This window comes from Canis lupus, chromosome 14, assembly GCF_011100685.1.
Source record: "Canis lupus familiaris isolate Mischka breed German Shepherd chromosome 14, alternate assembly UU_Cfam_GSD_1.0, whole genome shotgun sequence".
Lineage (NCBI taxonomy): Eukaryota > Metazoa > Chordata > Mammalia > Carnivora > Canidae > Canis > Canis lupus.
Genome location: NC_049235.1, coordinates 52,663,171 through 52,680,615, shown reverse-complemented (window position 1 = coordinate 52,680,615; position 17,445 = coordinate 52,663,171). Strand labels below are relative to the sequence as shown.

General features: G+C 36.9%; 1 long non-coding RNA gene across 2 annotated transcripts in view; it reads right to left on the bottom strand.

The window, feature by feature from the left end:
• Positions 1-3,809: 3,809 nt before the first annotated feature.
• The window catches only part of LOC102155062, a 50,507-nt gene continuing 36,871 nt past the window's right edge, over positions 3,810-17,445 (bottom strand). Inside the window, exons 3-4 of one of the 2 annotated variants that reach the window (XR_005369739.1) lie at positions 12,409-12,520; positions 3,810-4,760 (exon numbers count right to left, since the gene is read on the bottom strand). This is a non-coding gene — a long non-coding RNA (uncharacterized LOC102155062). The remainder of the gene's footprint in view (positions 4,761-12,408; positions 12,521-17,445) is intronic. The other variant, XR_005369738.1, reaches the window with a different exon arrangement.

The following is a 17,445-nucleotide window of genomic DNA, read 5'->3' as shown; positions in this document are numbered from 1 at the left end:
CCCTATTACAACCAGTCAGAATCGCCCATGAGAGCCTGGGGCCCTCTAGTCTCTTCCATCCACCTTTTAACCCCCTAAACTCAGCATAGTGCCTGGCACAGGGTCAATATGTATTTGTTGAATGAATAAATAAATGGATGCATCAAAGTCTATCTCCTCCATCTCTCTGGCTCAAGTAATCTCATTGCTCACATGAGTCACAACAGAAGCTTTCTAACTATATGGACCCTTTCTAGAATGGCCATCCTTCCAGACTATTTTCTGCACTTCAGCCAAAATGAGCTTTCTAAAACCAAACTTGAGAATGTGTCTGCCCTATTAAAAACCCTTGAATGGCTCCCTAATGCTTTGGATAAAGCCTAAATTCCTTGATGTATCTTATAAAGCTACTTTTAACCTAGTTCTTTCACCTAATCTACTTTCAAGCCCTATTTACACTCCATTCTCCAGCCATGCCAAATGTTCCCTGTTACCATGAGCAAGTCATGCCTTCTCTTTACCAGAGCTTTTCTAATTGCTTTGGCCTAGATCACTGACTTCCAACCACCCCTCTTTCTTGGTTAAGACATTTCTCCTACCAAGAAGACATCCCTGACCCCTCAAGTCTAGATTAAGTATGAATCCTATGTGCTTCCTTTGCTGTGGAAATTTTTAGCACACAGTATTTTGTTTATGTATTTCCCCATCTTCTCCTCTTGACTATTAGATTTATAAAGACAACTATTGCATCTGTCTAACTCACCACTAACTTCCACAGAAGCTACTACAGTGCCTGGCATATGATAGATCCACAGAATATTGGTTGGATATTCTATTGGTTGGATAAATTTTCCCCCATCAGTTCAGAATAGCTTATCAAATTAATTCATCGTCCTTTTGGATGGCACGGGAACCCGAATGTGAAAAAAAAGGAAATAAAGGAGAGGTAAGTTTCAGGAGGAGGAAAGAGTTGAGCATTTGTTTAAAAGCAAAAAGTTCTGAATTAAAAGTAGCGTCAATCAGATGCAAGTAAGAGGACAAGCTCGGAGGGGAGAGAGGGGTCAGTGGCCATGGGATATGGCTCCAATAACCATAGCAGGATAGTGCAGACTGGACATTGCTGGTGACTTCAAATTGAGCCTGCCCAGTAAGAAATGGGAGACTTTGGGATTAGATCTAGTTGTCAGTTCTGGGAAGAAGTCCAACACAGAGGTGAAAGAAAGGATGACAATAGTTAATAATAGGTATTTGTTGAATGAATGAATAAATAAATGGATAGATGGATGAGTGCAGATTCCCTCCAATATTCTGGATAATGCACTCAGCTTCTGGGAGGCCCACAAGACAGTAATACAATTTCCCAATGGAAAAACTGGCTTGACAGTAAAGAAGTCACAGGAAGCAACATAGTACAGGGTGAACTGTTTTCTTGTATCCTCTTTCCAGATATAACATACAATGCCAGGTGATTTAGAGCTATTATCTCACTAAAACTTCTTTGGAGTAGGCACTACTATTCATTCCATCTTGCAGATGAGAAAATTGTGACTCTGAGAAGAAAATAACTCGCTAGTGATGGATAATATTAAGATTCAAGTATATATCTGTTTGTCCCCAAGCCCAAGCTCTTATTCTCCAGCTCTCTTGCCTTGCATCAGAATAAACACCATATATTGATGTTTACTCTTTACCAGGTCAATTGTATTAATTATCTCATGTAGACCTTCCTACAACTCTAAGAGTTAGACACTGAGACTTAAAAAAGTACTTCCCTGGGGTGCCTGGGTGGCTCAGTGGTTGAGCATCTGCCTTTGGCTCAGATCATGATCCTGGGGTCCTGGGATGAAGTCCCACATCGGGCTCCTTTCCAGGAGTCTGCACCTCCCTCTGCCTGTCCCTCTCATGAATAAATGAATAAAATCTTTTAAAAAATTAAAAGAAAAATACTTGCCTAATGTCAGTCAGGTAATAAGAGTGGGAGCTGGATTTTAAATCTAAGTCTGCTTGTCTCCAAAGCCCAATGCTCTGCATTGTTACCCCTCTTTCAAAAATCTTTACCAAGACAGGGGTCCTGGGTTAGGGCCACATGATTAACAAGGATGAATTGCAATAAAGTCTCTCAGTTCTGAGCTAGAAGAGAAAGGGCTTGAATCCTTCCTGCAGTGCTGGACATAACTGATATGAGTAGGGGCCAGTCAGAAGGGGTCAAGGGGGTGAATGGACTACAGGGAGAGGTTTATGAAGGGAACAGGAGTGCCAGGCAATCTGGACAGAGACTTCCCAGAGGACCAAATGGCTCCAGGCCTGCAGAGTTGATGGATAGATATCAAGCCAAGAATGAGTGGCTGCTAAAAGAAATAGTACAAGGGAAAAGGAAGGATGTGGATAAAGCAGTATAAAATCATCTTAACCAGCTAAAGTTTGATTAGCAAAAGCTCTGGCTATAAACCAAGACACATTTCCACATTTATACATGTTTCTCTTTCTGTGAAGTTTATATCCTATAACTTCATTCATCTTTCTGCAGTGTTGTGATGAAACAGAATTTTCACTGCTATAATCATTTAATGAAGAGCATATCTTTTAGGCTATGTGGACACAGTCATATACCAAACAATCCAGATAAAGAGACTGGGGAATGATATATATATATTTTTAACTCCAAGAAAATATCCACAATGATTTAGAAGAAATCAGCAGCGTAGTGGTTGTGATAGGTTTTCTCTCTCCTGGGTTTGTCTTAATTGTTTTCTCTAATGTTTGTAATGCAATCGGATTATATTAAAAATAATAATGACTGTTAATTAGAAGATTTAAATTAGGCTGCAAATATTTTTCCTTTCTAATATGCTAATTGCCAAATAAGAAAGTCTGTGTAGAAACTCATGGGGAGGGCATCCCCGGTGGCTCAGCGGTTTAGCGCCGCCTTCCGCCCAGGGTGTATATCCTGGGGTCCCGGGATCGAGTCCCGGCATTGGGCTCCCTGTATAGAGCCTGTTTCTCCCTTTGCCAGTGTCTCTGTCTCTCATGAATAAATAAATAAAATCTTAAAAAAAAAAAAAAAAAAAAACCTCATGGGGAAAATCTATCAGATGTGGAAGAGGTATCTTGATGTAAAAGTACCAATAAGCAGCTATTTCCTTTGTTTGTTGTTCGTCTGTTTCACAAGTTCATTCTGTAGGGGGAAAAAGTCAGCAGATGATATTGGTTAAGAGTTTGGCAATATAGCATGGCAAGTGTGATAGATTAGGAGTCAGGAATCAGGAGTTAGGATGTGGGTATATGCTAACTAGCTATGTAACTTTGGGCAAATCTCCTCCCTTCTGTAGGCCTTTTTGTCTCATCTGTAAAATACAGTTTGGGGATAGAACATTGCTATGACCCCTCTCTATTCTGAGATACAGTGATGCTAAGCTAATGAGTCTAACAGCTCTAATATGTTAAATGTTGGTGTACTGAAATCCTAATTGCAAGTCTAGCTATGCCACAGTAGTAGTTATGATCATAATTCATATCACAGGAATTCCCAACTGCTGACCATTCACCCCCCTCCTTTGATCCCTAGTTTTAAGCTGTTTCAAAACAAGGAATAATGCTAGAATGGAAATAGAAGCCAAATTCCCCACGGCACCCTGAGAGTAGTCCTGTAGCACCTGCTTCTCTATTCTGTTCATTAAAATAAAAAAAAAAATAAAATCATCCATGTCCATCTGGCACCATTCAGAAGTTGCCAACCTGGCATCATTCATGGGGACTAAATTCACTGACTCTTATCTAAAACAAATTTTATACTTTTTGTTCATAGGCTCAGCATGAATGGAATCAGCAGGTTTTGTTGTAACCAGTTTAATTCCAATAAGCAAACCACATATTCCATACAATTAATTTTGCCCTATGCTCTTCAAAACAGATTACAGAAATGGCAACTTAATTTTGGAGGGAAAATAGGACAATCCTACCAGTGCTTAGTTCTTTTTTTTTTAATGACTAGTCATTTGAAATCTAATGTCATAATAAATGACTCTGTTAGAAAATGAAATAAATATACATTCAAAAACAAAACAAAATTATTATTTAATTGGATGCACATAAATACTTTATAAACTACTGAATTTATAAAATAATGGCCAATTAACTTTTTTAAATAAAAAGTGACTGTGGCTGTCTACATAGTCTCAGGAACCTGAATAATTATAAAGGCAATAAAGAAACTGGAGAACACTGCATATTCATCCCAATAAAAATAGTACCCTGAGTGTGTATAACTAACCTAATGAGCTGGTTAAATGTTTCTATAACCATTACCACATGAAAATTAAAATTTCTGTTTATTTTTAAAACATTGTCAAATATTCATTTGGGCTCTTTTTTTGACATTTTTCTGAAAAGTAAAAATTTAAAAAAAAAAAACACTAAAGCTATTAATGCTTTTAATTTGTGCAAAATTCTGTAGTGTCTCTTATGTAAGCTCAAGGTGAGTTGTCCTGTATAAATTTTGTTTCCATCAAATGGAAAAAGGTAATCTTTTCTTGAAAATGTCATAATATCAATGATCTGGAAAAACAGGTTAGGGTACCTAAGAAGGTTTTTCTCAAGAGAGCCCTAAGTAGATTTTTCTCCAAGAAGAGAAGTCCATGATGATGTCCAATCCTGAGTAGAATCAAGACTTTGGTGTGAAAGAAGATATCGAATCCTTTGCCCAGAAGGGTCCTTTGGTATCCTTCATGCAGACATTGTTCCTTGCCTGGCACTTAAGAAAGTTTCTTCTCAGCAGTAATACCCTGGGGAAATAGAAGACAGAAAAGACAGTGAAATGTGGGCAAATTACATAAGAATGATGTGGAAGATACAGTCTCCTCCCCTGCTCTAGGCACCGCAGTTCATCAAACTCTGGAGATCATCTCCATCTTCTTAGGGCAACTACTTTCCAAAAGTAAGTTGGGGGGGTGAAATGGTGGAGGAGTCATGGGGGTAAACTTGATTCACAGTTATGAATTGTTAGCATTACAAAAAAAAAAAAAAAGAATTTAGAGCCAATGAAACTTGTATTTAAATGAACATTATCATATGTCTCCCTAAATAAAAACAGATTAATAACTACAGTTTATTATGCACATGTGTCAGGCATTGTGCTATGTGCATTACATACATTAATTCACTTAAAACTCCCAACCACTCTGCAAAGTAAATGGTATGATCTCTTTTTAAAAGATAAGGAAATTGAGGCTGAAAGAGATCAAGCAATTTGCTTAAGGTTGCCAGGGACGGGGTAGCCCCTGTGGCTCAGCGGGTTTGGCGCTGCCTTTGGCCCAGGGTGTGATCCTGGAGACCAAGGATCGAATCCTGCATTGGGCTCCCTGCGTGGGGCCTGCTTCTCCCTCTGTCTCTCTCTCTCTCTCTCTCAACCTCTGTGTCTCTCATAAATAAAATATTTTTTTAAAAAAGGTCGCCAGGGATAAATGATAGAACTGGAATTCAAATTTAAGTTTATCTAATCTAAAGCACATGCTGTATTCGCCAATAACAATATGTGTTATCAAGTCCACAAGATTATAAAAAAATTAAATGTTAAGTGTTAAAATCCAAACAAATTTGTTCACAGGTCTTCTAGTTCCATCTGTCAACTCGCCTAGACAGCAAGAATAGGAGAGAAGTTATAAACAGAAGGATTAGAAGACAGGAGGAGAACTAAGATTAAATGGGGGAAAACCTACACTAGCAATTCCTAGGCATAACCTCAGAAAAAAAATATGTCTAATTAATGTGCTAAAGCACTAGATACAGTGGCTATTGCTGTGTTTAAAAAAAAGTAGAACAGAATGTTTGGCATGAATCTCTTTTTGTGTTCCCGAATGACAGCATTTTATGCATTGTTGCCTTTTTGAGGTTACAGAATAGAGAAGTCCAGGATTTAACCTCTTGGCTTTGTATTTGCATTTCTCAGAATTATGTTAGTGTGGCTTGCTGTAAACAAGATAAAGGCAAAAAATACCTACACTGAAAATCCTCTGGGAAACAATAAATAGTATTCAGAGTAAATCTACAAAATTTATCACAGACATACACACTAAAAGGATGCTTTTGGCAGCTCTGCACACCTTTATTCACCTACATACAGAGAAAAAAACAGACCTGTTTTCTCATTTACCCTCACAGTGTTCCTTTGAATTAGGAAATACTTCACAGTAAGAAAGACTAAAGCACACCGCTTATAAAAAAATTGAACTTCATGTATTAGATTCCCTAGTATTTTTATTCTCCTTTTGTTTTGATTTGGTTTAGTTTGGTTTTAGAGAATTATTTTATCATCTCAAAAAGATGAGGTTTCTATGCTGAAATTTCTATGTTGAAATATCTTCAAATATTTGGGTAAATAAATTAAATACACAGCTAGTTATCTGGTTATGATTATTCAGTGGTTGTTTAAAAAAATAGTAATGCTATTTCTTTTACATCTATTAAATGTAGGCAACACGGGAGATTGAAAGATTAGTAAGATTGCATACCTGCCCTAAAGAAGCTTAGAATCTATTAATATAGAAAAAGTGAATGTATATATTAAAATAATAAAGTAGTTACCATAATATTTGTGGAATGTCTAAAGAGGGGAAAAGATTATTACTAGCTAGGTGATAAGAAATGGCTTGATGGAGAGGCAGCCTTTCAGTTGGCTCTTGAAAGATGGAAATTATTTCATAGAGACAAGATGGAGAATGAAACATAGCAGCACTCAGAAGCATGAAATATCAGCAGAGGCATGAAGTTGGGATATTTTAAAGCCTATTTGGGAAATGCCATATATTCTACTTGAACTATAACCCAAGATATAAACGGAAAATATTCCCAGGAAAGTAAATTTGGGTTGACATTTGGAGACTTGCACTGACTGCCTGCATAGACAATTATGAGGAATATAAAGAGTGAAATTATTTGTAGAAGGAATGCAGTGAGTTCCATTTTTTTTAATGAGTTCCATTTTCAGGTACTGGGGCCACTAAGTCATAGAGGCTGAACCCCAACAAAGTGGAAAGCAAGATGATTTACCTGAGGTGAATTTGATTAGAGAGGAGAACAGAATAATTGCAATGAAAATGCTATCCTGGATATGCAATAGTGTCGGTCCAGCTGAAATTAGATAGCATGAATAGATGTTGGACCCAACAGCATGATTTTGTCATTTCATCCAACGAAATTGGAACAGAAAAATGAGCAATATGAGTAGCTTATGGTTGATAATGGATCTGTCAGAAAGTCAAGACTGCAAAGAATTTTAGGATGTCACAGGAAATACTGAAGGCAAAATAAATACACAGGATCAGTGGCCTTGCAGAAGAATGAGAAGTCCAGGACTTGGGGATCACAAAAGGGAGAAGCAGAAAGAGCATGCATGAGGGAGGAGAAAAAAATGGTTGTTGGCGATCAGAGGAAGAATCAGAGACAAGATTTTGGTCACAGAACATTATTTCCTGGTGATGGATATCAAAGTATGTTTATGCCAATAGTTAATTGCCAATTTTTATTTGAAAGTTTAAAAAGCAGAAGAAATAGTCAAAAAATATGGAAGGATTTTTTTTGAAGGTGTGGTGAAAGAAACTAGTAGAGGATGAGGAGGGGAAGTGATAGAGTAGATGGGTAAGAGAGGAGCTAAACTGGAATAAGTATGTATTCCATAAAAGACAGAGTGGGGAAGAGGCACTGAGTGTCACAGACATGAAGGAAGCCAGAAGACCCAAGCACAGAGCTGTAGGGTAGGCAAAATTTTCTTAATTAAGTGGCTTGGAGACTCAACCAGTCCCAGTGGACCAACCAAAATGTGAGTGTATCAGTTTGCCAGGGCTGATGTAACAAAGTACCCCAAACTGAGTGGCTTAACCAACAGAAATTTATTGGCTTGCAGTTTTGGAAGCTAGAAGGTCAAGATCAAGGTGTATGGTTGGACCCTTCTGAGGGCTATGAGGGGGCATCTGTTCCATACTTCTCACCTAGCTTCTGGTCATTTATTGGCAATCTTCAGTATTCCTTGGCCTGAAATGTCACCTTCATAACTGCTTTTGTCTTCATATGGTGTCTCCGTGTGTGTGTGTGTGTGTGTGTGTGTGTGTGTGTCCAAATTTTCCCATTTTATAAATACACCATTGTATTGGAATAAGGGCTTACAGGCTTACACTACTACTCCAGCATGACCTTATCCTTACTGGTTACATGTATAATGACTCTATTTCCAAATAAGCTCATATTTGAGATATTGGGGAATTAGGAGTTCAACATATGAATTTTGAGGGAATATAATTCAACCCATAATGGTGGACTTAGCAAAATGTTGGTAGAATCAGAGTTGTGAGATCCAGTCTCCTAAGGAGCTAAACTTGGTTTTGATGTCTTCTCACAGTGTCTAGAAGTGGGGAGAAAGCAGGTAAAGGCAAGCTTCTGCATGTTTGGCCTCATGCACACAGCCTTTGGATAATTGACTGCAGTACTTGCTTTCTATCTGGATGCTTAGACATTCATATATTCATAAACACAACCTGTGTGCATATAACTGTCTGCTGAAATGACTGGATACAAGTCATTCAAGTGCAAGTTTAGAAGTGGGAATAATGCAAAGAATGGCAAATTTGTGATATGATAATCCACTAGACAAGCATTACCATTCTATCCTGAATTCCCATCATGTTTTCTCTGCAAAGCTGGAAGGAGTTCAGCCTCAGGCCACAAGACAATCAATATAAGGTTGATGAACCACAATTAAAACATGTCAAGATCTAAAAGTTATTGAAGACAAATGGTCCTTCATTGAAGATGTTTCTCAGAAATAGAATAAAAGATAGCCCTGGGAGACCAGAAATCAGTTCTAGATAGGTCTAATCCTAATAATCCTTTAGGAAAAGCTGACAACATTCAAAAGCCAAGGTTTTTAGCCATCTAGAAGAATACTCACCTTTTATGCCTTTGGTTTTCCAAGGAATCCCTCAAAAGGATCTAAGAATTTAATAAGAAAGCTTGCCCTTTAGTGTTCCAAAAAATAATAAAAAGACTAAAGTGAAAATTTTATATAAAATGTCATGACGTATGAAACTGTTGAAAATACACATGGAGGATGACATGAAAGATTTTACTTTGATTTTTTTATTTTCACTTCTTAAATGATTCCTCATTCTGTTATCTATGTGATAATTAGAAAGGTTCCCATTAATTACATTTGCAATTTAGCATTCAGAGAAAGAGATTAAGTCAAAGAAAAATGAGGCTAGAATATTCTACTTCTCACCTGGCTAACGCTACTCATCTTTAGGTCTGGGCTGACTTCCCACTATAAGCCTTGCCCTCAATTTAAGTAAGGTTTCTTGAACTTTTCCTTCAAATTATTAGTTTCAGCTTGCATTTGTATTTTTGAAAATTGTTTAATTCCTGCCTCTCTGCACTAGATTCTAAACTTCTCCAGAGGAAGGATGATGTCTTGCTCGCCACTGTACCCCCAGTCCTAATAGGTATTCCACAAATATTTATTGATTGAGTAAATAAAGACTAAGGTAGAAGAACCAAATAGTAAACAATATTTACTCCAAGCTGCTTAACTAGATCTGGTAACAGAGGGAAGATAATAGCATATCTATTTCATAACATTCTTCTTTAAAAAAAAAAGATTTTATTTATTCATTTATTCATGAGAGACACAGAGAGAGAGAGAGAGAGGCAGAAACACAGGCAGAAGGAGAAGCAGGCTCCATGCAGAGAGCCTGACGTGGGACTCGATCCCAGGTCTCCAGGATCAGGCCCTGGGCTGAAGGTGGCACTAAACCGCTGAGCCACCCGGGCTGCCCCATAACATTCTTTATAAATTTATTTTTCCTACATCTCTCATCATTTCTAGGCCCTTGGTTCCTGCAGGGGATGGGCTGTAAGGAAGAAAGACCCTTTGGCATCATCACCACTCCCCCACTAGGAACCAAAGATCCCACTCAAATAGCCAAATGCAGATTTTCACACAACCTCAAAATATCGCAATCCCTCATTAGAGGACCAAAATGGGAGAGAAAATCTCTTTTCCCAAATCTTAGTAGCTAAGTGGGTTTAAAACCAGATAGGCTGCCCAATAATCCTAAAACGAACACAGAGACAATGTTCACCAACAGCTAAAATAAGATAAAAACAAGGCTTTGCTCCACTACTTAGGAATATAAACTAGAAAAATAATCTCTTAGCAGATTCATGTAATTCTTGTCTGGTTAGATTTTTGACTAATAAAATGCCTTTTTCTGTAATTGAATCATTTATTTCCTATGGAAACATCCTACACTTCAAATTGGATAGACAGTGAATTTCAAAAATTAATGTCCCCTAAAGACAGAGATTTAATATTTATACACATAACACACACACACACACACACACACACACACACTTGCTTTTTGTGTGTGTGCAATGCAATTTCGAATCTTAGGAAAGCATTTCTACATATCAGGATTCTGCTGTAATTTCACTCTATGCACCAAGAATCACTTTCCCCGCAGTGAGGAGAAAAGCAAGTATTTAAGGGAAATATCTAGTCTAGAGTGAGCAGTCCATGTACTCTGGAGGCATATAGGACCTTTGTAACGCAAGAACACTAATCTATGGTGATGGAAGCATGGGGAGGGAGAAGTACTGATCTAACTTGTAAAGTGGAACAGCTTCAACCCAAGGCCAATGGCAATATTTTCATTCAAATAATTAACAAATAAGTCATATTTGATAAAGTGCTTGCAAGATTCTCTGACATTTTAAAATATCATTCAGAATGTATACTTACTTCATTTATTTGTCAAAAAGCTTTAGGATAGATTATAATAAAAGTAGACCATAGGTATATAGGGTCTTTAAATATGGAAATAAGAGAGACTGAATCATGGAAAAGAAAGATATTTGCAGAACAGTGGTTGAAAAATAACATAATTACCATTAAAAATTGAGCAGCGAATTTGACTCAGAGCATCCCTTTGGCAATGCATAAATGGAAACTCAATTTGTTGTCTAGCTCTCCTTGATTAAAAATCTCATGTCAATAGCACTAGAGGAAAAAAGTCTTTCTTATCCTAAGTTCTAGGAAAAATTTTCTACATGCCTTCTTATATAAAAGGGATATTGAATAATAACATAAAATACTCTTCCAAAGTGTTTCTGAAAAATGTAAAAATGTTTTTCATTCACTATTTCGTTATTTCACCCCTTAAATAAACTGGATATTAGATTGTAAGTCACTGAAGACCTTTCTAAGGGTAGCTAAGCCAATGCAGTCCAAATACTTTTGAGTGATCTAAGGGATAGACCTGAAAGACCGCACAACACTGTCATTCAAAGTATTTCAGACCAAAGATAACTCTGCTCCAACTATACCTAACTCAGAAGCCAGACACAGAAGACAGATCAAAGTTTTAGCTGCTTTGGTTGAAGAAGAAAGAGGGGAGGCCTGGGACCCTACCTTTACGTTATCCCTTGTACTTCACTCCCCTGCCCTATCTCTATCTGGCTAGCTCCAAGATTTGGGTAAACCTCCCCAGAGGACTTTTCAAAAACCACTGTCCTAGAAGAAATGTTTAGTTAACTGGTCTTTTGACTATCTCTCAAATAAAGCCCATACCCACTAGCCTTTGACAGGTTCAAAATAGCAGTCAGCTTGAGCTTGTTAAACTCTGTGGAAGATTCTAGAGTGTCGTGTTGTTGCAAAAAACAATCACATGCAAGATATACAGAATAGGGGAGCAGGATGTCCCACCGGAAATAGTTGCCAACTGGCTGCCAAAGAGAAGCGTTTTTCTATAGAGTCTCCAGCTACTGAAACAAAATAAATCAGAATCAAAGTAGTTTCCATGGCAGGTCTTAAGAGTTAGTGAAGGGGTTAAAAATAAACACTTCAAAATATATGATTTTTTTCTCTAAATTTATAAGCATTTTATAATTATTGCTAAAAATTGAGAAAACTAAGAGAATGCAAAGAAAACATTAAACTTTATAATCTTATTTCTCAGAGAAAATCAATAATAATGTTTTATTATAATTCTTTTTTATCTTTTTTGTATGAATTGATAAATACTTTGGGGGAAAAAAGAGATGATGCTGAATACACACCTTAGAAATCTGTTACTTTTACATATTATATCATCAATGTTTTTCTACTTTATTAAACATTTTCCCATGGTATTATTTTTCATAGCCTCATGATAACTCTATAGTTCTAAACAATTTTTGCCAGTATTATCAATTGTGCTGCAATGCCATTCTTAGAAATACATCTTTTCTTACACACAACAATTTTTTTAGAAATGCAAATTTTTAATCAAAAGACAAGCCATATTTAAGCCTTCCCCCCCCCCGCCCCATAATCAGTTTGCCCTCAAAACAAAACAAGAAAAACAGTTGCCCACTAGAGCTAGAATGGCTCTTCAGACTTACTGTGAGTTAGGCTGAGATGACTAGGGATTTAGGCCTCCACACTGATCAATCACTGGATAGGGGCCACCCAAGGAAAGGATGTGTCTCTAGATGAGACTTTCTTCCTGGATCCCTGTAGGTAAGATGGCCCCAGCAACTGGATCAGTAATTGCTTCATTAAAGGAGGACCTGAAGGTGTCCACCATCGAATACCACCAGTGCTGTGGAAAGGTGCCTGGTTCCCCTCACTTTGATGGCACTTGCTATCATCAGTTATTTCAAATATTTGTTGTTTGAAGGGTGAGTAATGATGTCTTGTTTCTTGACAATTTGTACTTCCTTTTTCATGACTTGCTTTTTCATGGTATTTTCCCAATTTTCTGTGAGGGTTGTTTTCTAAGGGGAAGGCTGATTTTTTTAAAAAGCCTTTTATATACTAGCAATACTAAATCTCCCATAAATAATGCAACTATTCTTTCTCATTATGATATTTGTATTCAATGTTTTATGGTATTTGGTAGCAGAAGCTTTTAGTTTACAGGGTCAAATATTCAAGTCTTTCTCTTTATGATTTCTGATGTGATAATCATGCTTAGAAAGGTCTTCTCCACCCCCAAGATTATGTAGATATTGTTCTGTATTTTAGTAGTAATTATATATGTACATATATACATATTTTTATATGTGCATATAAACATATAATGTTTAATTTATCTGGAAGTTCTTGATATTATTTTTTCTCAAGTAGTCCAACTGTTACAATATCATTTCTTAAATTATCTTTTTTGATGTTTTGAAATGCCATCTTCATCATATTCTATGTTCTTTTTTTTTTTTTTAATTTTTATTTATTTATGGTAGTCACAGAGAGAGAGAGAGAGAGCGCAGAGACACAGGCAGAGGGAGAAGCAGGCTCCATGCACCAGGAGCCCGATGTGGGATTCGATCCCGGGTCTCCAGGATCGTGCCCTGGGACAAAGGCAGGCGCCAAACCGCTGCGCCACCCAGGGATCCCCATATTCTATGTTCTTATACTAATATCCAATGAATCTTTCATCCATTTTCAGGGCCCTCATTGGAAAATGATTCATAAAAAGTGTTCTCCAATGTATCATGCTGCATAGGATGGTGCCATGTATAAACATTTTAGCCAATGCTCCCTACCCTTTCTAAAGAAAAAATAAATTGATATAAAGAAATTAAATATTAATGGGAATATAATTTCCAATTTTGAATGATGAGTTTTAATCATATCCAGTAAATGCTTTACCTATAGAATGCTAATATTTTATTTGGAATCCTTATATACCACTTAGGCACATTTTGTTTAAATAGCTGAGATGATTCTTTCTCTATTACTCTAAGCCCCATGAGATTAAATCCTATTAAAAGTAATTCACATTAGCATCATTAAGAAGATAATCCTATTTGGCCTACATACAGTACTTTTTCTTTCTTTCTTTCTTTCTTTCTTTCTTTCTTTCTTTCTTTCTTTCTTTCTTTCTTTCTTCCTTCCTTCCTTCCTTCCTTCCTTCCTTCCTTCCTTCCTTCCTTTCTTCTTTCTTTCTTTCTTTCTTTCTTTCTTTCTTTCTTCTTCTTTTAACAGTGCAATTTAGCTATATCTTCCTTTTCACTAAAAGAGAAGAAAGTGGAAAGTTAAAGGAACTTTAACTCTATTGTCTCTATTGCTCTTTCTGCTTTTACATCCAAAACATTCAGAAGCACGGTTTACATGGCAGTTCATCTCTACACAATAAATTGATAACAAAATAGAAGCTAGACATCACTTAATAAAACAATTTAGCTACTGAAATTTTATCCTGTGAAAAGCATCACAGTCTTTTACCTAAATAATGACTCTGTCTTACACATTGGGACACTTCAGATGGGGGAAAGGAAATGAATCTAGTTTGACTTCAGGCCTTGAGTTGTCTGGAAAAGTCTGAGATATGTTCTCTATCTCTCAAATGGTTCCTCCATGAAACAAAAATTATTCTGACTCACTCTGCCAGAACATAAACTCTATAGTTGGTTCAATATTAGTGTTCTTTCCCCAAGCAAACTTAATTGTCACTACAATAAATTTTTCAAAATTAAATTTAAAAAGCTGTTTTGGATATGCTTGCCTACTAGTTTTCCTTTTATGAAAATGTGCAGGATAATCATGTTGATATTTCCATTCCACCAGTTTCCTGACTACATTATCACATGCTAAGAACACATAACTAAAATCACATGACAAAATCTTCACAAATACACTGTAGGTATCCAGTTTGGGGCTGGGGATAAGGAAAACAAAATTTGATCAATTAGTTTCGAATAAATAGAAATGTCTTTATTTGCATCATAGATACAAATGCAGCACTGGTAAGGCTACAAGATGAGATTATCAGCTCTAAACCCAGGCTTCTTCTCTCCCCACTCTCCACTCTCCAGACTTCCTGAAAATCTACCTCCACCCCACACATCCTGTTTTTTCTACTTTTGTATTGACAGGAATAAGGCTTCTCCTACAAAAACTCTCTTCTCAATGCCCTCCATGACATCTCTGCATAGGACCTTGCTCTAACAACTAGTCTCCTCTTCTCCACCCTTCCCTCTCCATGGGATCCCAGCTTTTAGCTGGTAATATTCATGCCCTTACTTCTTCCAGTTTATCACGTATTATTTCTCTCCTTCTCCATAGAAAGAGCTGTCTATATTCTGATTTCATTTTCTCACCAACTTTTTCTTCAATTCACTAAATCCTTAGCATACCACTGAAACTATTCTTAGTAAGATCTAGTTACTAAATCCAATATATTATTTCCAGCCCTTGTCTTTTCTGTTCCCTCATAATATTTAACACTGATAACTCCCTGCTTCCTAACATTTCTCCAATGTGTCTACATGGATCTCATTCCTTATTCTTTGGCCTCACTTACTACTCAGCTGCTTTGAATGGTTCCTTTACTTTCACCTGCTCGTTACACAGTAGTATCACTGACGTTTTGTGCTAGGCACTATTTTGTCCTACACACATTCCCAGGAGGTTCCATTTATTCCATGACTTCAAGCAGCTATCCACTTAAAGATCACAAATCTTAATATTCAATCCAAATTTATCTATTTTTTAAGCCTGAGACTGCCAAGTAGCTCCATCCAAATGTCTCATTATTTCTGAACATAACCACAAGAGACAAGATTACCTGCCACTTTGAGGCTACATGAAGAAGTAGCAATCTTTGCTATTTTAACTTCATAAGGTACAGGATTTGAAATACATGCATATAATTCATGTCCTTTAATTAATAAGCTAATGTATATATCACTATAAATGAAAAAATGCTGAAGAGATTTTTTTTTTACTCTGCCTAACATGATGCAGTAACTTTGACTTAAGAGAAATAGAACATAGGAAACAAATGGCCCAGTGAAATAATACATAATTTAATAATTCAAAACAAGTTTCTTTCAGATATCTTAGGTAGGAACTCTCATTTGCATATTTTCCCAATTGCTATTTTTGTCTTTCTTAAATTGGCAGGGTCACCTACCCCTTCCTTAATAATAACACACTATGTCTTTATTGTGAGTATAAATGCTTGAGTTAGTTAAAATGTCACCAAAAGACCAGATTCTGTCTTGTGGATAATAGGGCTTGAGATGACTTCATTATCTAAAAATAACAAAACACAGTAGAGTTTGCTGCAATGAAAACTGATATACAATGTTCCATAAATATATCTTGCAGGAGTCTAAGATGTTGATCATGCCTTCTTGGTATAAATGAAGGCTCCGTGAGTAATTTCTAGGCAGCATTATTTAGGTCAAATAGAAAATGGTACTAACAGGAAGCTGCTGGAAGCATTCAAGTTAAAGAAATGCAGATTTTGAATGTGGGCTTTATTCGCAGTGAACCAATTCAAAACATTCTTGCTTTGACTATATAATTATCATGATATTTCTACTAGAACCTCACTATAATATCTGCTGTCATATGCCAGCAAATTTTGACGGCTCATCCTCAAGGAGTATTCCACAAATACTTCTCATCCCTTTCTCCACCACTACCTTGGAACAAGCCACAGTAATCGTCCTCTAATCTGGACTATTGCAATGGCTTATTCGTTATTTCCCTACTAGCACCCTTGCCACCTTTTCAAGATATTCTCAGGTAGAGAATACTAGAAAATTCTTAGCTAGAGTTACTCTAGCTGTAACAGCTAGAGTATCTTCAGAAAACATAAGTAAAATCATATTACTCTTCTTAAATCCTCACTTAGAATAGGATCCAAAGCCCTTATAATAGCCTATAAGGCTCTACATGATCTGCTCGCCTCTCCACTCCCACCCCTTGCCACCAGCAGGGCTTCTAGATCCCTGTGGTTCCTGCCTCATTGACTTCTTTGCTGTTCTTGCAACACAGGAAAGACATGCTCTCCTAAGAGCCTTGGCTTTACTTAGAATATTCCTTCCCCAGATATAGCTAAATCTTCTGTACGCATTCTACACATATTTCTGCAGACCAAGGTTCAAATCCTAGCACAACCCACCACCAGTTCTCTGTCATGGTTACTATTCTTTATCCCAGTCTCTTTTTCCATGAAAGTGGAAATAATACTACATAATCAGGCCAGCCATTGATCTTGCAATTCTCTTTGCCTGGTAATCACTATGCCCAAATCTCTGCTTAGACCTAATTCATTTCCTTCAGGCCTCTGCTTATATTGTTTCCTTATCAGAAATCTCTGATCATCCCACATAACATAGCACACCCACCACCCCCCAGCCTCCATCTCCTTCACCCGGCTCTATTTTTCTTCAGAGCGCTTTTCACCACCTGCCATTTTATATATTCATTCGCTTATGGTCTATTTCCCCTCACTATAACAAAAAGTTTCTTTTGATAAAGACTTTCCACTGTTTTGTTCATTCCTGTACCCCAGCATTTAGAATCCTGCCAAACAAATACTCAGAGCTTAACAAATACATATTTGTTGAATAAATTAAGGAGTGAATGAACATACACTTCACTTCAGGGAATCCATTCTGAAAATTAACCAGACAGGTTATTTC